This window comes from Schistocerca cancellata, chromosome 4 (genome assembly GCF_023864275.1).
Source record: "Schistocerca cancellata isolate TAMUIC-IGC-003103 chromosome 4, iqSchCanc2.1, whole genome shotgun sequence".
Classification (NCBI taxonomy): Eukaryota; Metazoa; Arthropoda; class Insecta; order Orthoptera; family Acrididae; genus Schistocerca; species Schistocerca cancellata.
Window position 1 is genome coordinate 7,914,814 of NC_064629.1, and position 21,780 is coordinate 7,936,593.

The 21,780-nt window shown below is 54.9% G+C and overlaps 23 non-coding genes across 23 annotated transcripts; all 23 read right to left on the minus strand.

Annotated features, from left to right (window-relative positions):
* Positions 1-520: 520 nt before the first annotated feature.
* LOC126185346 (5S ribosomal RNA) lies at positions 521-639 on the minus strand. The gene has a single exon (XR_007537106.1). It is a non-coding gene; the product is annotated as a 5S ribosomal RNA (ribosomal RNA).
* Positions 640-1,471: 832 nt separating this feature from the next.
* Positions 1,472-1,590, minus strand: LOC126186510 (5S ribosomal RNA). Its single transcript, XR_007537600.1, has one exon. It is a non-coding gene; the product is annotated as a 5S ribosomal RNA (ribosomal RNA).
* An 822-nt stretch (positions 1,591-2,412) lies between these two features.
* Positions 2,413-2,531, minus strand: LOC126185268 (5S ribosomal RNA). Its single transcript, XR_007537030.1, has one exon. It is a non-coding gene; the product is annotated as a 5S ribosomal RNA (ribosomal RNA).
* Positions 2,532-3,347: 816 nt separating this feature from the next.
* Positions 3,348-3,466, minus strand: LOC126186081 (5S ribosomal RNA). The gene has a single exon (XR_007537246.1). It is a non-coding gene; the product is annotated as a 5S ribosomal RNA (ribosomal RNA).
* An 827-nt stretch (positions 3,467-4,293) lies between these two features.
* On the minus strand, positions 4,294-4,412 carry LOC126186394 (5S ribosomal RNA). Its single transcript, XR_007537489.1, has one exon. It is a non-coding gene; the product is annotated as a 5S ribosomal RNA (ribosomal RNA).
* An 827-nt stretch (positions 4,413-5,239) lies between these two features.
* On the minus strand, positions 5,240-5,358 carry LOC126186092 (5S ribosomal RNA). Its single transcript, XR_007537247.1, has one exon. It is a non-coding gene; the product is annotated as a 5S ribosomal RNA (ribosomal RNA).
* An 827-nt stretch (positions 5,359-6,185) lies between these two features.
* LOC126185264 (5S ribosomal RNA) lies at positions 6,186-6,304 on the minus strand. The gene has a single exon (XR_007537026.1). It is a non-coding gene; the product is annotated as a 5S ribosomal RNA (ribosomal RNA).
* Positions 6,305-7,131: 827 nt separating this feature from the next.
* LOC126186396 (5S ribosomal RNA) lies at positions 7,132-7,250 on the minus strand. The gene has a single exon (XR_007537490.1). It is a non-coding gene; the product is annotated as a 5S ribosomal RNA (ribosomal RNA).
* Positions 7,251-8,077: 827 nt separating this feature from the next.
* Positions 8,078-8,196, minus strand: LOC126186105 (5S ribosomal RNA). The gene has a single exon (XR_007537249.1). It is a non-coding gene; the product is annotated as a 5S ribosomal RNA (ribosomal RNA).
* Positions 8,197-9,023: 827 nt separating this feature from the next.
* On the minus strand, positions 9,024-9,142 carry LOC126185265 (5S ribosomal RNA). Its single transcript, XR_007537027.1, has one exon. It is a non-coding gene; the product is annotated as a 5S ribosomal RNA (ribosomal RNA).
* Positions 9,143-9,979: 837 nt separating this feature from the next.
* On the minus strand, positions 9,980-10,098 carry LOC126186279 (5S ribosomal RNA). Its single transcript, XR_007537379.1, has one exon. It is a non-coding gene; the product is annotated as a 5S ribosomal RNA (ribosomal RNA).
* An 827-nt stretch (positions 10,099-10,925) lies between these two features.
* On the minus strand, positions 10,926-11,044 carry LOC126186397 (5S ribosomal RNA). Its single transcript, XR_007537491.1, has one exon. It is a non-coding gene; the product is annotated as a 5S ribosomal RNA (ribosomal RNA).
* An 823-nt stretch (positions 11,045-11,867) lies between these two features.
* Positions 11,868-11,986, minus strand: LOC126186116 (5S ribosomal RNA). The gene has a single exon (XR_007537250.1). It is a non-coding gene; the product is annotated as a 5S ribosomal RNA (ribosomal RNA).
* An 828-nt stretch (positions 11,987-12,814) lies between these two features.
* LOC126186127 (5S ribosomal RNA) lies at positions 12,815-12,933 on the minus strand. Its single transcript, XR_007537251.1, has one exon. It is a non-coding gene; the product is annotated as a 5S ribosomal RNA (ribosomal RNA).
* An 828-nt stretch (positions 12,934-13,761) lies between these two features.
* LOC126186302 (5S ribosomal RNA) lies at positions 13,762-13,880 on the minus strand. The gene has a single exon (XR_007537400.1). It is a non-coding gene; the product is annotated as a 5S ribosomal RNA (ribosomal RNA).
* An 828-nt stretch (positions 13,881-14,708) lies between these two features.
* Positions 14,709-14,827, minus strand: LOC126186139 (5S ribosomal RNA). The gene has a single exon (XR_007537252.1). It is a non-coding gene; the product is annotated as a 5S ribosomal RNA (ribosomal RNA).
* An 828-nt stretch (positions 14,828-15,655) lies between these two features.
* LOC126186386 (5S ribosomal RNA) lies at positions 15,656-15,774 on the minus strand. Its single transcript, XR_007537481.1, has one exon. It is a non-coding gene; the product is annotated as a 5S ribosomal RNA (ribosomal RNA).
* Positions 15,775-16,601: 827 nt separating this feature from the next.
* On the minus strand, positions 16,602-16,720 carry LOC126186336 (5S ribosomal RNA). Its single transcript, XR_007537434.1, has one exon. It is a non-coding gene; the product is annotated as a 5S ribosomal RNA (ribosomal RNA).
* Positions 16,721-17,547: 827 nt separating this feature from the next.
* Positions 17,548-17,666, minus strand: LOC126186483 (5S ribosomal RNA). Its single transcript, XR_007537575.1, has one exon. It is a non-coding gene; the product is annotated as a 5S ribosomal RNA (ribosomal RNA).
* An 828-nt stretch (positions 17,667-18,494) lies between these two features.
* LOC126185374 (5S ribosomal RNA) lies at positions 18,495-18,613 on the minus strand. The gene has a single exon (XR_007537131.1). It is a non-coding gene; the product is annotated as a 5S ribosomal RNA (ribosomal RNA).
* An 828-nt stretch (positions 18,614-19,441) lies between these two features.
* Positions 19,442-19,560, minus strand: LOC126185287 (5S ribosomal RNA). The gene has a single exon (XR_007537048.1). It is a non-coding gene; the product is annotated as a 5S ribosomal RNA (ribosomal RNA).
* An 827-nt stretch (positions 19,561-20,387) lies between these two features.
* On the minus strand, positions 20,388-20,506 carry LOC126185402 (5S ribosomal RNA). Its single transcript, XR_007537158.1, has one exon. It is a non-coding gene; the product is annotated as a 5S ribosomal RNA (ribosomal RNA).
* Positions 20,507-21,333: 827 nt separating this feature from the next.
* On the minus strand, positions 21,334-21,452 carry LOC126186152 (5S ribosomal RNA). The gene has a single exon (XR_007537253.1). It is a non-coding gene; the product is annotated as a 5S ribosomal RNA (ribosomal RNA).
* Between the last annotated feature and the right edge of the window lie 328 nt (positions 21,453-21,780).

Sequence of the window (21,780 nt, forward strand, 5' to 3'; positions counted from 1 at the left end):
GTGCGGGGTGTGGCAGTGTCGTGCTGGAGGGCGCCACTGGTAGCGATGTGGGCTTCCTCGCCTCGCCTCACCCCAGGTGTCTGCGTAGTTTGCAGTGCATTCGCACCATTCCTATCCCTGTCCCTGTCCCCGTCCCGACTTGTCCCGACTTTGCTCGACTGCCGCTCGCTGCCGCTCGGGTCGTGGTCCATATGACAGCGCAAGCACGACAAAAGTCTGCGGGACGAGACGAGACGACTAAGGAATACATTCGTGGTTACAAATCAAATTTGGAACTCTACACTCCTACACAACAATAGGCGGTGACGTATTTCAGAAATCACCTGCCGATTCGTACTGTTTTGTCGTTTTCAAAGTCTTCTTGGCAAACTTGGTTAGCACATTCTCCCTCAAACTGAGTTAATTACTGCATTTTCGTACCATTACAGTAGTTTAAAAGGCTTAAGGAAGCATCTTTGTCACAACAGAAAGGTAGTTTGAAAATTGGGCTGGCGACATAACAAAAAAACAAAAATAAGGGAGCCAACCGCACCCGGGTTTCCCAGGCGGTCACCCATCCAAGTACGAGCCGGGCCCGATGATGCTTAACTTCGGTGATCGGACGAGAACCGTTGTATTCATCATGGTATGGCCGTTGGCGCTCATGTAATGTAGGAGCACGGCAGAATTCGCGTTCGGCTTTTCTCCAAACACACAAAATGTTAGTTTTCGGCCGCATTTGACGAAAGCGCTTCCTTCCGCAACCGCCAGTTCCTCGAGGACGGCGCGGGGAGGCGCGCCCGGCGTCCCAGCAGAGCGACGGCCGAATTGGCGGGCGCACCGCCGCGTGTGTGAGACGCACTGCTGCTCGTTGCACCCCCTGTCATTCGCTGGGCGCGTGCAGCCTTCGACACTAGCGGAGGACGCATCTTGTCCCTGGTGTTCAGCGGAGGGCCTGTGCGGGGTGTGGCAGTGTCGTGCTGGAGGGCGCCACTGGTAGCGATGTGGGCTTCCTCACCTCGCCTCGCCTCGCCTCGCCTCACACCAGGTGTCTGCGTAGTTTGCAGTGCATTCGCACCATTCCTATCCCTGTCCCTGTCCCCGTCCCGACTTGTCCCGACTTTGCTCGACTGCCGCCCGCTGCCGCTCGAGTCGTGGTCCATATGACAGCGCAAGCACGACAAACGTCTGCGGGACGAGACGAGACGACTAAGGAATGCATTCGTGGTTACAAATCAAATTTGGAACTCTACACTCCTACACAACAATAGGCGGTGACGTATTTCAGAAATCACCTGCCGATTCGTACTGTTTTGTCGTTTTCAAAGTCTTCTTGGCAAACTTGGTTAGCACATTCTCCCTCAAACTGAGTTAATTACTGCATTTTCGTACCATTACAGTAGTTTAAAAGGCTTATGGACGCATCTTTGTCACAACAGAAAGGTAGTTTGAAAATTGGGCTGGCGACATAACAAAAAAACGAAAGGAAGGGAGCCAACAGCACCCGGGTTTCACAGGCGGTCACCCATCCAAGTACGAGCCGGGCCCGATGATGCTTAACTTCGGTGATCGGACGAGAACCGGTGTATTCATCATGGTATGGCCGTTGGCGCTCATCTAATGTAGGAGCACGGCAGAATTCGCTTTCGGCTTTTCTCCCAACACACAAAATGTTAGTTTTCGGCCGCATTTGACGAAAGCGCTTTCTTCCGCAACCGCCAGTTCCTCGAGGACGGCGCGGGGAGGCGGGCCCGGCGTCCCAGCAGAGCGACGGCCGAATTTGCGGGCGCACCGCCGCGTGTGTGAGACGCACTGCTGCTCGTTGCACCCCCTGTCATTCGCTGGGCGCGTGCAGCCTTCGGCACTAGCGGTGGACGCATCTTGTCCCTGGTGAACAGCGGAGGGCCTGTGCGGGGTGTGGCAGTGTCGTGCTGGAGGGCGCCACTGGTAGCGATGTGGGCTTCCTCGCCTCGCCTCACACCAGGTGTCTGCGTAGTTTGCAGTGCATTCGCACCATTCCTATCCCTGTCCCTGTCCCCGTCCCGACTTGTCCCGACTTTGCTCGACTGCCGCTCGCTGCCGCTCGGGTCGTGGTCCATATGACAGCGCAAGCACGACAAACGTCTGCGGGACGAGACGAGACGAGACGACTAAGGAATAAATTCGTGGTTACAAATCAAATTTGGAACTCTACACTCCTACACAACAATAGGCGGTGACGTATTTCAGAAATCACCTGCCGATTCGTACTGTTTTGTCGTTTTCAAAGTCTTCTTGGCAAACTTGGTTAGCACATTCTCCCTCAAACTGAGTTAATTACTGCAATTTCGTACCATTACAGTAGTTTAAAAGGCTTAAGGAAGCATCTTTGTCACAACAGAAAGGTAGTTTGAAAATTGGGCTGGCGACATAATAAAAAAACAAAAGGAAGGGAGCCAACAGCACCCGGGTTTCCCAGGCGGTCACCCATCCAAGTACGAGCCGGGCCCGATGATGCTTAACTTCGGCGATCGTACGAGAACCGGTGTATTCATCATGGTATGGCCGTTGGCGCTCATCTAATGTAGGAGCACGGCAGAATTCGCGTTCGGCTTTTCTCCCAACACACAAAATGTTAGTTTTCGGACGCATTTGACGAAAGCGCTTCCTTCCGCAACCGCCAGTTCCTCGAGGACGGCGCGGGGAGGCGCGCCCGGCGTCCCAGCAGAGCGACGGCCGAATTGGCGGGCGCACCGCCGCGTGTGTGAGACGCTCTGCTGCTCGTTGCACCCCCTGTCATTCGCTGGGCGCGTGCAGCCTTCGACACTAGCGGAGGACGCATCTTGTCCCTGGTGAACAGCGGAGGGCCTGTGCGGGGTGTGGCAGTGTCGTGCTGGAGGGCCCACTGGTAGCGATGTGGGCTTCCTCGCCTCGCCTCACACCAGGTGTCTGCGTAGTTTGCAGTGCATTCGCACCATTCCTATCCCTGTCCCTGTCCCCGTCCCGACTTGTCCCGACTTTGCTCGACTGCCGCTCGCTGCCGCTCGGGTCGTGGTCCATATGACAGCGCAAGCACGACAAACGTCTGCGGGACGAGATGAGACGACTAAGGAATACATTCGTGGTTACAAATCAAATTTGGAACTCTACACTCCTACACAACAATAGGCGGTGACGTATTTCAGAAATCACCTGCCGATTCGTACTGTTTTGTCGTTTTCAAAGTCTTCTTGGCAAACTTGGTTAGCACATTCTCCCTCAAACTGAGTTAATTACTGCATTTTCGTACCATTACAGTAGTTTAAAAGGCTTAAGGAAGCATCTTTGTCACAACAGAAAGGTAGTTTGAAAATTGGGCTGGCGACATAACAAAAAAACAAAAGGAAGGGAGCCAACAGCACCCGGGTTTCCCAGGCGGTCACCCATCCAAGTACTAGCCGGGCCCGATGATGCTTAACTTCGGTGATCGGACGAGAACCGGTGTATTCATCATGGTATGGCCGTTGGCGCTCATCTAATGTAGGAGCACGGCAGAATTCGCGTTCGGCTTTTCTCCCAACACACAAAATGTTAGTTTTCGGCCGCATTTGACGAAAGCGCTTCCTTCCGCAACCGCCAGTTCCTCGAGGACGGCGCGGGGAGGCGCGCCCGGCGTCCCAGCAGAGCGACGGCCGAATTGGCGGGCGCACCGGCGCGTGTGTGAGACGCACTGCTGCTCGTTGCACCCCCTGTCATTCGCTGGGCGCGTGCAGCCTTCGACACTAGCGGAGGACGCATCTTGTCCCTGGTGTTCAGCGGAGGGCCTGTGCGGGGTGTGGCAGTGTCGTGCTGGAGGGCGCCACTGGTAGCGATGTGGGCTTCCTCGCCTCGCCTCGCCTCGCCTCACACCAGGTGTCTGCGTAGTTTGCAGTGCATTCGCACCATTCCTATCCCTGTCCCTGTCCCCGTCCCGACTTGTCCCGACTTTGCTCGACTGCCGCTCGCTGCCGCTCGGGTCGTGGTCCATATGACAGCGCAAGCACGACAAACGTCTGCGGGACGAGACGAGACGACTAAGGAATGCATTCGTGGTTACAAATCAAATTTGGAACTCTACACTCCTACACAACAATAGGCGGTGACGTATTTCAGAAATCACCTGCCGATTCGTACTGTTTTGTCGTTTTCAAAGTCTTCTTGGCAAACTTGGTTAGCACATTCTCCCTCAAACTGAGTTAATTACTGCATTTTCGTACCATTACAGTAGTTTAAAAGGCTTAAGGAAGCATCTTTGTCACAACAGAAAGGTAGTTTGAAAATTGGGCTGGCGACATAACAAAAAAACAAAAGGAAGGGAGCCAACAGCATCCGGGTTTCCCAGGCGGTCACCCATCCAAGTACTAGCCGGGCCCGATGATGCTTAACTTCGGTGATCGGACGAGAACCGGTGTATTCATCATGGTATGGCCGTTGGCGCTCATCTAATGTAGGAGCACGGCAGAATTCGCGTTCGGCTTTTCTCCCAACACACAAAATGTTAGTTTTCGGCCGCATTTGACGAAAGCGCTTCCTTCCGCAACCGCCAGTTCCTCGAGGACGGCGCGGGGAGGCGCGCCCGGGGTCCCAGCAGAGCGACGGCCGAATTGGCGGGCGCACCGCCGCGTGTTTGAGACGCACTGCTGCTCGTTGCACCCCCTGTCATTCGCTGGGCGCGTGCAGCCTTCGACAATAGCGGAGGACGCATCTTGTCCCTGGTGTTCAGCGGAGGGCCTGTGCGGGGTGTGGCAGTGTCGTGCTGGAGGGCGCCACTGGTAGCGATGTGGGCTTCCTCGCCTCGCCTCGCCTCGCCTCACACCAGGTGTCTGCGTAGTTTGCAGTGCATTCGCACCATTCCTATCCCTGTCCCTGTCCACGTCCCGACTTGTCCCGACTTTGCTCGACTGCCGCTCGCTGCCGCTCGGATCGTGGTCCATATGACAGCGCAAGCACGACAAACGTCTGCGGGACGAGACGAGACGACTAAGGAATGAATTCGTGTTTACAAATAAAATTTGGAACTCTACACTCCTACACAACAATAGGCGGTGACGTATTTCAGAAATCACCTGCCGATTCGTACTGTTTTGTCGTTTTCAAAGTCTTCTTGGCAAACTTGGTTAGCACATTCTCCCTCAAACTGAGTTAATTACTGCATTTTCGTACCATTACAGTAGTTTAAAAGGCTTAAGGAAGCATCTTTGTCACAACAGAAAGGTAGTTTGAAAATTGGGCTGGCGACATAACAAAAAAACAAAAGGAAGGGAGCCAACAGCACCCGGGTTTCCCAGGCGGTCACCCATCCAAGTACTAGCCGGGCCCGATGATGCTTAACTTCGGTGATCGGACGAGAACCGGTGTATTCATCATGGTATGGCCGTTGGCGCTCATCTAATGTAGGAGCACGGCAGAATTCGCGTTCGGCTTTTCTCCCAACACACAAAATGTTAGTTTTCGGCCGCATTTGACGAAAGCGCTTCCTTCCGCAACCGCCAGTTCCTCGAGGACGGCGCGGGGAGGCGCGCCCGGCGTCCCAGCAGAGCGACGGCCGAATTGGCGGGCGCACCGCCGCGTGTGTGAGACGCACTGATGCTCGTTGCACCCCCTGTCATTCGCTGGGCGCGTGCAGCCGTCGACACTAGCAGAGGACGCATCTTGTCCCTGGTGTTCAGCGGAGGGCCTGTGCGGGGTGTGGCAGTGTCGTGCTGGAGGGCGCCACTGGTAGCGATGTGGGCTTCCTCGCCTCGCCTCGCCTCGCCTCACACCAGGTGTCTGCGTAGTTTGCAGTGCATTCGCACCATTCCTATCCCTGTCCCTGTCCCCGTCCCGACTTGTCCCGACTTTGCTCGACTGCCGCTCGCTGCCGCTCGGGTCGTGGTCCATATGACAGCGCAAGCACGACAAACGTCTGCGGGACGAGACGAGACGACTAAGGAATACATTCGTGGTTACAAATCAAATTTGGAACTCTACACTCCTACACAACAATAGGCGGTGACGTATTTCAGAAATCACCTGCCGATTCGTACTGTTTTGTCGTTTTCAAAGTCTTCTTGGCAAACTTGGTTAGCACATTCTCCCTCAAACTGAGTTAATTACTGCATTTTCGTACCATTACAGTAGTTTAAAAGGCTTAAGGAAGCATCTTTGTCACAACAGAAAGGTAGTTTGAAAATTGGGCTGGCGACATAACAAAAAAACAAAAGGAAGGGAGCCAACAGCACCCGGGTTTCCCAGGCGGTCAACCATCCAAGTACTAGCCGGGCCTGATGATGCTTAACTTCGGTGATCGGACGAGAACCGGTGTATTCATCACGGTATGGCCGTTGGCGCTCATCTAATGTAGGAGCACGGCAGAATTCGCGTTCGGCTTTTCTCCCAACACACAAAATGTTAGTTTTCGGCCGCATTTGACGAAAGCGCTTCCTTCCGCAACCGCCAGTTCCTCGAGGACGGCGCGGGGTGGCGCGCCCGGGGTCCCAGCAGAGCGACGGCCGAATTGGCGGGCGCACCGCCGCGTGTGTGAGACGCACTGCTGCTCGTTGCACCCCCTGTCATTCGCTGGGCGCGTGCAGCCTTCGACACTAGCGGAGGACGCATCTTGTCCCTGGTGTTCAGCGGAGGGCCTGTGCGGGGTGTGGCAGTGTCGTGCTGGAGGGCGCCACTGGTAGCGATGTGGGCTTCCTCGCCTCGCCTCGCCTCGCCTCACACCAGGTGTCTGTGTAGTTTGCAGTGCATTCGCACCATTCCTATCCCTGTCCCTGTCCACGTCCCGACTTGTCCCGACTTTGCTCGACTGCCGCTCGCTGCCGCTCGAATCGTGGTCCATATGACAGCGCAAGCACGACAAACGTCTGCGGGACGAGACGAGACGACTAAGGAATGCATTCGTGTTTACAAATCAAATTTGGAACTCTACACTCCTACACAACAATAGGCGGTGACGTATTTCAGAAATCACCTGCCGATTCCTACTGTTTTGTCGTTTTCAAAGTCTTCTTGGCAAACTTGGTTAGCACATTCTCCCTCAAACTGAGTTAATTACTGCATTTTCGTACCATTACAGTAGTTTAAAAGGCTTAAGGAAGCATCTTTGTCACAACAGAAAGGTAGTTTGAAAATTGGGCTATCGACATAACAAAAAAACAAAAGGAAGGGAGCCAACAGCATCCGGGTTTCCCAGGCGGTCACCCATCCAAGTACTAGCCGGGCCCGATGATGCTTAACTTCGGTGATCGGACGAGAACCGGTGTATTCATCATGGTATGGCCGTTGGCGCTCATCTAATGTAGGAGCACGGCAGAATTCGCGTTCGGCTTTTCTCCCAATACACAAAATGTTAGTTTACGGCCGCATTTGACGAAAGCGCTTCCTTCCGCAACCGCCAGTTCCTCGAGGACGGCGCGGGGAAGCGCGCCCGGCGTCCCAGCAGAGCGACGGCCGAATTGGCGGGCGCACCGCCGCGTGTGTGAGACGCACTGCTGCTCGTTGCACCCCCTGTCATTCGCTGGGCGCGTGCAGCCGTCGACACTAGCAGAGGACGCATCTTGTCCCTGGTGTTCAGCGGAGGGCCTGTGCGGGGTGTGGCAGTGTCGTGCTGGAGGGCGCCACTGGTAGCGATGTGGGCTTCCTCGCCTCGCCTCGCCTCGCCTCACACCAGGTGTCTGCGTAGTTTGCAGTGCATTCGCACCATTCCTATCCCTGTCCCTGTCCACGTCCCGACTTGTCCCGACTTTGCTCGACTGCCGCTCGCTGCCGCTCGGATCGTGGTCCATATGACAGCGCAAGCACGACAAACGTCTGCGGGACGAGACGAGACGACTAAGGAATGAATTCGTGTTTACAAATAAAATTTGGAACTCTACACTCCTACACAACAATAGGCGGTGACGTATTTCAGAAATCACCTGCCGATTCGTACTGTTTTGTCGTTTTCAAAGTCTTCTTGGCAAACTTGGTTAGCACATTCTCCCTCAAACTGAGTTAATTACTGCATTTTCGTACCATTACAGTAGTTTAAAAGGCTTAAGGAAGCATCTTTGTCACAACAGAAAGGTAGTTTGAAAATTGGGCTGGCGACATAACAAAAAAACAAAAGGAAGGGAGCCAACAGCACCCGGGTTTCCCAGGCGGTCACCCATCCAAGTACTAGCCGGGCCCGATGATGCTTAACTTCGGTGATCGGACGAGAACCGGTGTATTCATCATGGTATGGCCGTTGGCGCTCATCTAATGTAGGAGCACGGCAGAATTCGCGTTCGGCTTTTCTCCCAACACACAAAATGTTAGTTTTCGGCCGCATTTGACGAAAGCGCTTCCTTCCGCAACCGCCAGTTCCTCGAGGACGGCGCGGGGAGGCGCGCCCGGCGTCCCAGCAGAGCGACGGCCGAATTGGCGGGCGCACCGCCGCGTGTGTGAGACGCACTGATGCTCGTTGCACCCCCTGTCATTCGCTGGGCGCGTGCAGCCGTCGACACTAGCAGAGGACGCATCTTGTCCCTGGTGTTCAGCGGAGGGCCTGTGCGGGGTGTGGCAGTGTCGTGCTGGAGGGCGCCACTGGTAGCGATGTGGGCTTCCTCGCCTCGCCTCGCCTCGCCTCACACCAGGTGTCTGCGTAGTTTGCAGTGCATTCGCACCATTCCTATCCCTGTCCCTGTCCCCGTCCCGACTTGTCCCGACTTTGCTCGACTGCCGCTCGCTGCCGCTCGGGTCGTGGTCCATATGACAGCGCAAGCACGACAAACGTCTGCGGGACGAGACGAGACGACTAAGGAATACATTCGTGGTTACAAATCAAATTTGGAACTCTACACTCCTACACAACAATAGGCGGTGACGTATTTCAGAAATCACCTGCCGATTCGTACTGTTTTGTCGTTTTCAAAGTCTTCTTGGCAAACTTGGTTAGCACATTCTCCCTCAAACTGAGTTAATTACTGCATTTTCGTACCATTACAGTAGTTTAAAAGGCTTAAGGAAGCATCTTTGTCACAACAGAAAGGTAGTTTGAAAATTGGGCTGGCGACATAACAAAAAAACAAAAGGAAGGGAGCCAACAGCACCCGGGTTTCCCAGGCGGTCAACCATCCAAGTACTAGCCGGGCCTGATGATGCTTAACTTCGGTGATCGGACGAGAACCGGTGTATTCATCACGGTATGGCCGTTGGCGCTCATCTAATGTAGGAGCACGGCAGAATTCGCGTTCGGCTTTTCTCCCAACACACAATATGTTAGTTTTCGGCCGCATTTGACGAAAGCGCTTCCTTCCGCAACCGCCAGTTCCTCGAGGACGGCGCGGGGTGGCGCGCCCGGGGTCCCAGCAGAGCGACGGCCGAATTGGCGGGCGCACCGCCGCGTGTGTGAGACGCACTGCTGCTCGTTGCACCCCCTGTCATTCGCTGGGCGCGTGCAGCCTTCGACACTAGCGGAGGACGCATCTTGTCCCTGGTGTTCAGCGGAGGGCCTGTGCGGGGTGTGGCAGTGTCGTGCTGGACGGCGCCACTGGTAGCGATGTGGGCTTCCTCGCCTCTCCTCGCCTCGCCTCGCCTCGCCTCACACCAGGTGTCTGCGTAGTTTGCAGTGCACTCGCAAAATACCTATCCCTGTCCCTGTCCCCGTCCCGACTTGTCCCGACTTTGCTCGACTGCCGCTCGCTGCCGCTCGGGTCGTGGTCCATATGACAGCGCAAGCACGACAAACGTCTGCGGGACGAGACGAGACGACTAAGGAATACATTCGTGGTTACAAATCAAATTTGGAACTCTACACTCCTACACAACAATAGGCGGTGACGTATTTCAGAAATCACCTGCCGATTCGTACTGTTTTGTCGTTTTCAAAGTCTTCTTGGCAAACTTGGTTAGCACATTCTCCCTCAAACTGAGTTAATTACTGCATTTTCGTACCATTACAGTAGTTTAAAAGGCTTAAGGAAGCATCTTTGTCACAACAGAAAGGTAGTTTGAAAATTGGGCTGGCGACATAACAAAAAAACAAAAGGAAGGGAGCCAACAGCACCCGGGTTTCACAGGCGGTCACCCATCCAAGTACTATCCGGGCCCGATGATGCTTAACTTCGGTGATCGGACGAGAACCGGTGTATTCATCATGGTATGGCCGTTGGCGCTCATCTAATGTAGGAGCACGGCAGAATTCGCGTTCGGCTTTTCTCCCAACACACAAAATGTTAGTTTTCGGCCGCATTTGACGAAAGCGCTTCCTTCCGCAACCGCCAGTTCCTCGAGGACGGCGCGGGGAGGCGCGCCCGGCGTCCCAGCAGAGCGACGGCCGAATTGGCGGGCGCACCGCCGCGTGTGTGAGACGCACTGCTGCTCGTTGCACCCCCTGTCATTCGCTGGGCGCGTGCAGCCTTCGACACTAGCGGAGGACGCATCTTGTCCCTGGTGTTCAGCGGAGGGCCTGTGCGGGGTGTGGCAGTGTCGTGCTGGAGGGCGCCACTGGTAGCGATGTGGGCTTCCTCGCCTCGCCTCGCCTCGCCTCACACCAGGTGTCTGTGTAGTTTGCAGTGCATTCGCACCATTCCTATCCCTGTCCCTGTCCACGTCCCGACTTGTCCCGACTTTGCTCGACTGCCGCTCGCTGCCGCTCGAATCGTGGTCCATATGACAGCGCAAGCACAACAAACGTCTGCGGGACGAGACGAGACGACTAAGGAATGCATTCGTGTTTACAAATCAAATTTGGAACTCTACACTCCTACACAACAATAGGCGGTGACGTATTTCAGAAATCACCTGCCGATTCGTACTGTTTTGTCGTTTTCAAAGTCTTCTTGGCAAACTTGGTTAGCACATTCTCCCTCAAACTGAGTTAATTACTGCATTTTCGTACCATTACAGTAGTTTAAAAGGCTTAAGGAAGCATCTTTGTCACAACAGAAAGGTAGTTTGAAAATTGGGCTGGCGACATAACAAAAAAACAAAAGGAAGGGAGCCAACAGCATCCGGGTTTCCCAGGCGGTCACCCATCCAAGTACTAGCCGGGCCCGATGATGCTTAACTTCGGTGATCGGACGAGAACCGGTGTATTCATCATGGTATGGCCGTTGGCGCTCATCTAATGTAGGAGCACGGCAGAATTCGCGTTCGGCTTTTCTCCCAATACACAAAATGTTAGTTTACGGCCGCATTTGACGAAAGCGCTTCCTTCCGCAACCGCCAGTTCCTCGAGGACGGCGCGGGGAAGCGCGCCCGGCGTCCCAGCAGAGCGACGGCCGAATTGGCGGGCGCACCGCCGCGTGTGTGAGACGCACTGCTGCTCGTTGCACCCCCTGTCATTCGCTGGGCGCGTGCAGCCTTCGACACTAGCGGAGGACGCATCTTGTCCCTGGTGTTCAGCGGAGGGCCTGTGCGGGGTGTGGCAGTGTCGTGCTGGAGGGCGCCACTGGTAGCGATGTGGGCTTCCTCGCCTCGCCTCGCCTCACACCAGGTGTCTGCGTAGTTTGCAGTGCATTCGCACCATTCCTATCCCTGTCCCTGTCCCCGTCCCGACTTGTCCCGACTTTGCTCGACTGCCGCTCGCTGCCGCTCGGGTCGTGGTCCATATGACAGCGCAAGTACGACAAACGTCTGCGGGACGAGACGAGACGACTAAGGAATACATTCGTGGTTACAAATCAAATTTGGAAATCTACACTCCTACACATCAATAGGCGGTGACGTATTTCAGAAATCACCTGCCGATTCGTACTGTTTTGTCGTTTTCAAAGTCTTCTTGGCCATACTTGGTTAGCACATTCTCCCTCAAACTGAGTTAATTACTGCATTTTCGTACCATTACAGTAGTTTAAAAGGCTTAAGGAAGCATCTTTGTCACAACAGAAAGGTAGTTTGAAAATTGGGCTGGCGACATAACAAAAAAACAAAAGGAAGGGAGCCAACAGCACCCGGGTTTCCCAGGCGGTCACCCATCCAAGTACTAGCCGGGCCCGATGATGCTTAACTTCGGTGATCGGACGAGAACCGGTGTATTCATCATGGTATGGCCGTTGGCGCTCATCTAATGTAGGAGCACGGCAGAATTCGCGTTCGGCTTTTCTCCCAACACACAAAATGTTAGTTTTCGGCCGCATTTGACGAAAGCGCTTCCTTCCGCAACCGCCAGTTCCTCGAGGACGGCGCGGGGTAGCGCGCCCGGCGTCCCAGCAGAGCGACGGCCGAATTGGCGGGCGCACCGCCGCGTGTGTGAGACGCACTGCTGCTCGTTGCACCCCCTGTCATTCGCTGGGCGCGTGCAGCCTTCGACACTAGCGGAGGACGCATCTTGTCCCTGGTGTTCAGCGGAGGGCCTGTGCGGGGTGTGGCAGTGTCGTGCTGGAGGGCGCCACTGGTAGCGATGTGGGCTTCCTCGCCTCGCCTCGCCTCGCCTCACACCAGGTGTCTGCGTAGTTTGCAGTGCATTCGCACCATTCCTATCCCTGTCCCTGTCCCCGTCCCGACATGTCCCGACTTTGCTCGACTGCCGCCCGCTGCCGCTCGGGTCGTGGTCCATATGACAGCGCAAGCACGACAAACGTCTGCGGGACGAGACGAGACGACTAAGGAATACATTCGTGGTTACAAATCAAATTTGGAACTCTACACTCCTACACAACAATAGGCGGTGACGTATTTCAGAAATCACCTGCCGATTCGTACTGTTTTGTCGTTTTCAAAGTCTTCTTGGCCATACTTGGTTAGCACATTCTCCATCAAACTGAGTTAATTACTGCATTTTCGTACCATTACAGTAGTTTAAAAGGCTTAAGGAAGCATCTTTGTCACAACAGAAAGGTAGTTTGAAAATTGGGCTGGCGACATAACAAAAAAACAAAAGGAAGGGAGCCAACAGCACCCGGGTTTCCCAGGCGGTCACCCATCCAAGTACTAGCCGGGCCCGATGATGCTTAACTTCGGTGATCGGACGAGAACCGGTGTATTCATCATGGTATGGCCGTTGGCGCTCATCTAATGTAGGAGCACGGCAGAATTCGCGTTCGGCTTTTCTCCCAACACACAAAATGTTAGTTTTCGGCCGCATTTGACGAAAGCGCTTCCTTCCGCAACCGCCAGTTCCTCGAGGACGGCGCGGGGAGGCGCGCCCGGCGTCCCAGCAGAGCGACGGCCGAATTGGCGGGCGCACCGCCGCGTGTGTGAGACGCACTGCTGCTCGTTGCACCCCCTGTCATTCGCTGGGCGCGTGCAGCCTTCGACACTAGCGGAGGACGCATCTTGTCCCTGGTGTTCAGCGGAGGACCTGTGCGGGGTGTGGCAGTGTCGTGCTGGAGGGCGCCACTGGTAGCGATGTGGGCTTCCTCGCCTCGCCTCGCCTCGCCTCACACCAGGTGTCTGCGTAGTTTGCAGTGCATTCGCACCATTCCTATCCCTGTCCCTGTCCCCGTCCCGACTTGTCCCGACTTTGCTCGACTGCCGCTCGCTGCCGCTCGGGTCGTGGTCCATATGACAGCGCAAGCACGACAAACGTCTGCGGGACGAGACGAGACGACTAAGGAATACATTCGTGGTAACAAATCAAATTTGGAACTCTACACTCCTACACAACAATAGGCGGTGACGTATTTCAGAAATCACCTGCCGATTCGTACTGTTTTGTCGTTTTCAAAGTCTTCTTGGCCATACATGGTTAGCTCATTCTCCCTCAAACTGAGTTAATTACTGCATTTTCGTACCATTACAGTAGTTTAAAAGGCTTAAGGAAGCATCTTTGTCACAACAGAAAGGTAGTTTGAAAATTGGGCTGGCGACATAACAAAAAAACAAAAGGAAGGGCGCCAACAGCAACCGGGTTTCCCAGGCGGTCACCCATCCAAGTACTAGCCGGGCCCGATGATGCTTAACTTCGGTGATCGGACGAGAACCGGTGTATTCATCATGGTATGGCCGTTGGCGCTCATCTAATGTAGGAGCACGGCAGAATTCGCGTTCGGCTTTTCTCCCAACACACAAAATGTTAGTTTTCGGCCGCATTTGACGAAAGCGCTTCCTTCCGCAACCGCCAGTTCCTCGAGGACGGCGCGGGGAAGCGCGCCCGGCGTCCCAGCAGAGCGACGGCCGAATTGGCGGGCGCACCGCCGCGTGTGTGAGACGCACTGCTGCTCGTTGCACCCCCTGTCATTCGCTGGGCGCGTGCAGCCTTCGACACTAGCGGAGGACGCATCTTGTCCCTGGTGTTCAGCGGAGGGCCTGTGCGGGGTGTGGCAGTGTCGTGCTGGAGGGCGCCACTGGTAGCGATGTGGGCTTCCTCGCCTCGCCTCGCCTCGCCTCACACCAGGTGTCTGCGTAGTTTGCAGTGCATTCGCACCATTCCTATCCCTGTCCCTGTCCCCGTCCCGACTTGTCCCGACTTTGCTCGACTGCCGCTCGCTGCCGCTCGGGTCGTGGTCCAAATGACAGCGCAAGCACGACAAACGTCTGCGGGACGAGACGAGACGACTAAGGAATACATTCGTGGTTACAAATCAAATTTGGAACTCTACACTCCTACACAACAATAGGCGGTGACGTATTTCAGAAATCACCTGCCGATTCGTACTGTTTTGTCGTTTTCAAAGTCTGCCAGGCCATACTTGGTTAGCTCATTCTCCCTCAAACTGAGTTATTTACTGCATTTTCGTACCATTACAGTAGTTTAAAAGGCTTAAGGAAGCATCTTTGTCACAACAGAAAGGTAGTTTGAAAATTGGGCTGGCGACATAACAAAAAAACAAAAGGAAGGGAGCCAACAGCACCCGGGTTTCCCAGGCGGTCACCCATCCAAGTACTAGCCGGGCCCGATGATGCTTAACTTCGGTGATCGGACGAGAACCGGTGTATTCATCATGGTATGGCCGTTGGCGCTCATCTAATGTAGGAGCACGGCAGAATTCGCGTTCGGCTTTTCTCCCAACACACAAAATGTTAGTTTTCGGCCGCATTTGACGAAAGCGCTTCCTTCCGCAACCGCCAGTTCCTCGAGGACGGCGCGGGGAGGCGCGCCCGGCGTCCCAGCAGTGTGACGGCCGAATTGGCGGGCGCACCGCCGCGTGTGTGAGACGCACTGCTGCTCGTTGCACACCCTGTCATTCGCTGGGCGCGTGCAGCCTTCGACACTAGCGGAGGACGCACCTTGTCCCTGGTGTTCAGCGGAGGGCCTGTGCGGGGTGTGGCAGTGTCGTGCTGGAGGGCGCCACTGGTAGCGATGTGGGTTTCCTCGCCTCGCCTAGCCTCGCCTCACACCAGGTGTCTGTGTAGTTTGCAGTGCATTCGCACCATTCCTATCCCTGTCCCTGTCCCCGTCCCGACTTGTCCCGTTTTTGTTCGACTGCCGCTCGCTGCCGCTCGGGTCGTGGTCCATATGACAGCGCAAGCACGACAAACGTCTGCGGGACGAGACGAGACGACTAAGGAATACATTCGTGGTTACAAATCAAATTTGGAACTCTACACTCCTACACAACAATAGGCGGTGACGTATTTCAGAAATCACCTGCCGATTCGTACTGTTTTGTCGTTTTCAAAGTCTTCTTGGCCATACTTGGTTAGCTCATTCTCCCTCAAACTGAGTTAATTAATGCATTTTCGTACCATTACAGTAGTTTAAAAGGCTTAAGGAAGCATCTTTGTCACAACAGAAAGGTAGTTTGAAAATTGGGCTGGCGACATAACAAAAAAACAAAAGGAAGGGAGCCAACAGCACCCGGGTTTCCCAGGCGGTCACCCATCCAACTACTAGCCGGGCCCGATGATGCTTAACTTCGGTGATCGGACGAGAACCGGTGTATTCATCATGGTATGGCCGTTGGCGCTCATCTAATGTAGGAGCACGGCAGAATTCGAGTTCGGCTTTTCTCCCAACACACAAAATGTTAGTTTTCGGCCGCATTTGACGAAAGCGCTTCTTTCCGCAACCGCCAGTTCCTAGAGGACGGCGCGGGGAGGCGTGCCCGGCGTCCCAGCAGAGCGACGGCCGAATTGGCGGGCGCACCGCCGCGTGTGTGAGACGCACTGTTGCTCGTTGCACCCCCTGTCATTCGCTGGGCGCGTGCAGCCTTCGACACTAGCGGAGGACGCATCTTGTCCCTGGTGTTCAGCGGAGGGTCTTTGCGGGGTGTGGCAGTGTCGTGCTGGAGGGCGCCACTGATAGCGATGTGGGCTTCCTCGCCTCGCCTCGCCTCGCCTCACACCAGGTGTCTGCGTAGTTTGCAGTGCATTCGCACCATTCCTATCCCTGTCCCTGTCCCCGTCCCGACTTGTCCCGACTTTGCTCGACTGCCGCTCGCTGCCGCTCGGGTCGTGGTCCATATGACAGCGCAAGCACGACAAACGTCTGCGGGACGAGACGAGACGACTAAGGAATACATTCGTGGTTACAAATCAAATTTGGAACTCTACACTCCTACACAACAATAGGCGGTGACGTATTTCAGAAATCACCTGCCGATTCGTACTGTTTTGTCGTTTTCAAAGTCTTCTTGGCAAACTTGGTTAGCACATTCTCCCTCAAACTGAGTTAATTACTACATTTTCGTACCATTACAGTAGTTTAAAAGGCTTAAGGAAGCATCTTTGTCACAACAGAAAGGTAGTTTGAAAATTGGGCTGGCGACATAACAAAAAAACAAAAGGAAGGGAGCCAACAGCACCCGGGTTTCCCAGGCGGTCACCCATCCAAGTACTAGCCGGGCCCGAAGATGCTTAACTTCGGTGATCGGACGAGAACCGGTGTATTCATCATGGTATGGCCGTTGGCGCTCATCTAATGTAGGAGCACGGCAGAATTCGCGTTCGGCTTTTCTCCCAACACACAAAATGTTAGTTTTCGACCGCATTTGACGAAAGCGCTTCCTTCCGCAACCGCCAGTTCCTCGAGGCCGGCGCGGGGAGGCGTGCCGGCGTCCCATCAGAGCGACGGCCAAATTGGCGGGCGCACCGCCGCGTGTGTGAGACGCACTGCTGCTCGTTGCACCCCCTGTCATTCGCTGGGCGCGTGCAGCCTTCGACACTAGCGGAGGACGCATCTTGTCCCTGGTGTTCAGCGGAGGGCCTGTGCGGGGTGTGTCAGTGTCGTGCTGGAGGGCGCCACTGGTAGCGATGTGGGCTTCCTCGCCTCGCCTCGCCTCGCCTCACACCAGGTGTCTGCGTAGTTTGCAGTGCATTCGCACCATTCCTATCCCTGTCCCTGTCCCCGTCCCGACTTGTCCCGACTTTGCTCGACTGCTGCTTGCTGCCGCTCGGGTCGTGGTCCATATGACAGCGCAAGCACGACAAACGTCTGCGGGACGAGACGAGACGACTAAGGAATACATTCGTGGTTACAAATCAAATTTGGAACTCTACACTCCTACACAACAATAGACGGTGACGTATTTCAGAAATCACCTGCCGATTCGTACTGTTTTGTCGTTTTCAAAGTCTTCTTGGCCATACTTGGTTAGCACATTCTCCCTCAAACTGAGTTAATTACTGCATTTTCGTACCATTACAGTAGTTTAAAAGGCTTAAGGAAGCATCTTTGTCACAACAGAAAGGTAGTTTGAAAATTGGGCTGGCGACATAACAAAAAACCAAAAGGAAGGGAGCCAACAGCACACGGGTTTCCCAGGCGGTCACCCATCCAAGTACTAGCCGGGCCCGATGATGCTTAACTTCGGTGATCGGACGAGAACCGGTGTATTCATCATGGTATGGCCGTTGGCGCTCATCTAATGTAGGAGCACGGCAGAATTCGCGTTCGGCTTTTCTCCCAACACACAAAATGTTAGTTTTCGGCCGCATTTGACGAAAGCGCTTCCTTCCGCAACCGCCGGTTCCTCGAGGACGGCGCGGGGAGGCGTGCCCGGCGTCCCAGCAGAGCGACGGCCGAATTGGCGGGCGCACCGCCGCGTGTGTGAGACACACTGCTGCTCGTTGCACCCCCTGTCATTCGCTGGGCGCGTGCAGCCTTCGACACTAGCGGACGACGCATCTTGTCCCTGGTGTTCAGCGGAGGGCCTGTGCGGGGTGTGGCAGTGTCGTGCTGGAGGGCGCCACTGGTAGCGATGTGGGCTTCCTCGCCTCGCCTCGCCTCGCCTCACACCAGGTGTCTGCGTAGTTTGCAGTGCATTCGCACCATTCCTATCCCTGTCCCTGTCCCCGTCCCGACTTGTCCCGACTTTGCTCGACTGCCGCTCGCTGCCGCTCGGGTCGTGGTCCATATGACAGCGCAAGCACGACAAACGTCTGCGGGACGAGACGAGACGACTAAGGAATACATTCGTGGTTACAAATCAAATTTGGAACTCTACACTCCTACACAACAATAGGCGGTGACGTATTTCAGAAATCACCTGCCGATTCGTACTGTTTTGTCGTTTTCAAAGTCTTCTTGGCCATACTTGGTTAGCACATTCTCCCTCAAACTGAGTTAATTACTGCATTTTCGTACCATTACAGTAGTTTAAAAGGCTTAAGGAAGCATCTTTGTCACAACAGAAAGGTAGTTTGAAAATTGGGCTGGCGCCATAACAAAATAACAAAAGGAAGGGAGCCAACAGCTCCAGGGTTTCCCAGGCGGACACCCGTCCAAGTACTAGCCGGGCCCGATGATGCTTAACTTCGGTGATCGGACGAGAACCGGTGTATTCATCATGGTATGGGCGTTGGCGCTCATCTAATGTAGGAGCACGGCAGAATTCGCGTTCGGCTTTTCTCCCAACACACAAAATGTTAGTTTTCGGCCGCTTTTGACGATAGCGCTTCCTTCCGCAACCGCCAGTTCCTCGAGGACGGCGCGGGGAGGCGTGCCCGGCGTCCCAGCAGAGCGACGGCCGAATTGGCGGGCGCACCGCCGCGTGTGTGAGACGCACTGTTGCTCGTTGCACCCCCTGCCATTCGCTGGGCGCGTGCAGCCTTCGACACTAGCGGAGGACGCATCTTGTCCCTGGTGTTCAGCGGAGGGCCTGTGCGGGGTGTGGCAGTGTCGTGCTGGAGGGCGCCACTGGTAGCGATGTGGGCTTCCTCGCCTCGCCTCGCCTCGCCTCACACCAGGTGTCTGCGTAGTTTGCAGTGCATTCGCACCATTCCTATCCCTGTCCCTGTCCTCGTCCCGACTTGTCCCGACTTTGCTCGACTGCCGCTCGCTGCCGCTCGGGTCGTGGTCCATATGACAGCGCAAGCACGACAAACGTCTGCGGGACGAGACGAGACGACTAAGGAATACATTCGTGGTTACAAATCAAATTTGGAACTCTACACTCCTACACAACAATAGGCGGTGACGTATTTCAGAAATCACCTGCCGATTCGTACTGTTTTGTCGCTTTCAAAGTCTTCTTGGCCATACTTGGTTAGCACATTCTCCCTCAAACTGAGTTAATTACTGCATTTTCGTACCATTACAGTAGTTTAAAAGGCTTAAGGAAGCATCTTTGTCACAACAGAAAGGTAGTTTGAAAATTGGGCTGGCGACATAACAAAAAAACAAAAGGAAGGGAGCCAACAGCACCCGGGTTTCCGAGGCGGTTACCCATCCAAGTACTAGCCGGGCCCGATGATGCTTAACTTCGATGATCGGACGAGAACCGGTGTATTCATCATGGTATGGCCGTTGGCGCTCATCTAATGTAGGAGCACGGCAGAATTCGCGTTCGGCTTTTCTCCCAACACACAAAATGTTAGTTTTCGCCCGCATTTGACGAAAGCGCTTCCTTCCGCAACCGCCAGTTCCTCGAGGACGGCGCGGGGAGGCGTGCCCGGCGTCCCAGCAGAGCGACGGCCGAATTGGCGGGCGCACCGCCGCGTGTGTGAGACGCACTGCTGCTCGTTGCACCCCCTGTCATTCGCTGGGCGCGTGCAGCCTTCGACACTAGCGGAGGACGCATCTTGTCCCTGGTGTTCAGCGGAGGGCCTGTGCGCGGTGTGGCAGTGTCGTGCTGGAGGGCGCCACTGGTAGCGATGTGGGCTTCCTCGCCTCGCCTCGCCTCGCCTCACACCAGGTGTCTGCGTAGTTTGCAGTGCATTCGCACCATTCCTATCCCTGTCCCTGTCCCCGTCCCGACTTGTCCCGACTTTGCTCGACTGCCGCTCGCTGCCGCTCGGGTCGTGGTCCATATGACAGCGCAAGCACGACAAACGTCTGCGGGACGAGACGAGACGACTAAGGAATACATTCGTGGTTACAAATCAAATTTGGAACTCTACACTCCTACACAACAATAGGCGGTGACGTATTTCAGAAATCACCTGCCGATTCGTACTGTTTTGTCGTTTTCAAAGTCTTCTTGGCCATACTTGGTTAGCACATTCTCCCTCAAACTGAGTTAATTACTGCATTTTCGTACCATTACAGTAGTTTAAAAGGCTTAAGGAAGCATCTTTGTCACAACAGAAAGGTAGTTTGAAAATTGGGCTGGCGACATAACAAAAAAACAAAAGGAAGGGAGCAACAGCACCCGGGTTTCCCAGGCGGTCACCCATCCAAGTACTAGCCGTGCCCGATGATGCTTAACTTCGGTGAACGGACGAGAACCGGTGTATTCATCATGGTATGGCCGTTGGCGCTCATCTAATGTAGGAGCACGGCAGAATTCGCGTTCGGCTTTTCTCCCAACACACAAAATGTTAGTTTTCGGCCGCATTTGACGAAAGCGCTTCCTTCCGCAACCGCCAGTTCCTCGAGGACGGCGCGGGGAGGCGTGCCCGGCGTTCCAGCAGAGCGACGGCCGAATTGGCGGGCGCACCGCCGCGTGTGTGATACGCACTGCTGCTCGTTGCACCCCCTGTCATTCGCTGGGCGCGTGCAGCCTTCGACACTAGCGGAGGACGCATCTTGTCCCTGGTGTTCAGCGGAGGGCCTGTGCGGGTTGTGGCAGTGTCGTGCTGGAGGGCGCCACTGGTAGCGATGTGGGTTTCCTCGCCTCGCCTCGCCTCGCCACACACCAGGTGTCTGCGTAGTTTGCAGTGCATTCGCACCATTCCTATCCCTGTCCCTGTCCCCGTCCCGACTTGTCCCGACTTTGCTCGACTGCCGCTCGCTGCCGCTCGGGTCGTGGTCCATATGACAGCGCAAGCACGACAAACGTCTGCGGGACGAGACGAGACGACTAAGGAATACATTCGTGGTTACAAATCAAATTTGGAACTCTACACTCCTACACAACAATAGGCGGTGACGTATTTCAGAAATCACCTGCCGATTCGTACTGTTTTGTCGTTTTCAAAGTCTTCTTGGCCGTACTTGGTTAGCACATTCTCCCTCAAACTGAGTTAATTACTGCATTTTCGTACCATTACAGTAGTTTAAAAGGCGTAAAGAAGCATCTTTGTCACAACAGAAAGGTAGTTTGAAAATTGGGCTGGCGACATAACAAAAAAAAAAAGGAAGGGAGCCAACAGCACCCGGGTTTCCCAGGCGGTCACCCATCCAAGTACTAGCCGGGCCCGATGATGCTTAACTTCGGTGATCGGACGAGAACCGGTGTATTCATCATGGTATGGCCGTTGGCGCTCATCTAATGTAGGAGCACGGCAGAATTCGCGTTCGGCTTTTCTCCCAACACACAAATTGTTAGTTTTCGGCCGCATTTGACGAAAGCGCTTCCTTCCGCAACCGCCAGTTCCTCGAGGACGGCGCGGGGAGGCGTGCCCGGCGTTCCAGCAGAGCGACGGCCGAATTGGCGGGCGCACCGCCGCGTGTGTGAGACGCACTGCTGCTCGTTGCACCCCCTGTCATTCGCTGGGCGCGTGCAGCCTTCGACACTAGCGGAGGACGCATCTTGTCCCTGGTGTTCAGCGGAAGGCCTGTGCGGGGTGTGGCAGTGTCGTGCTGGAGGG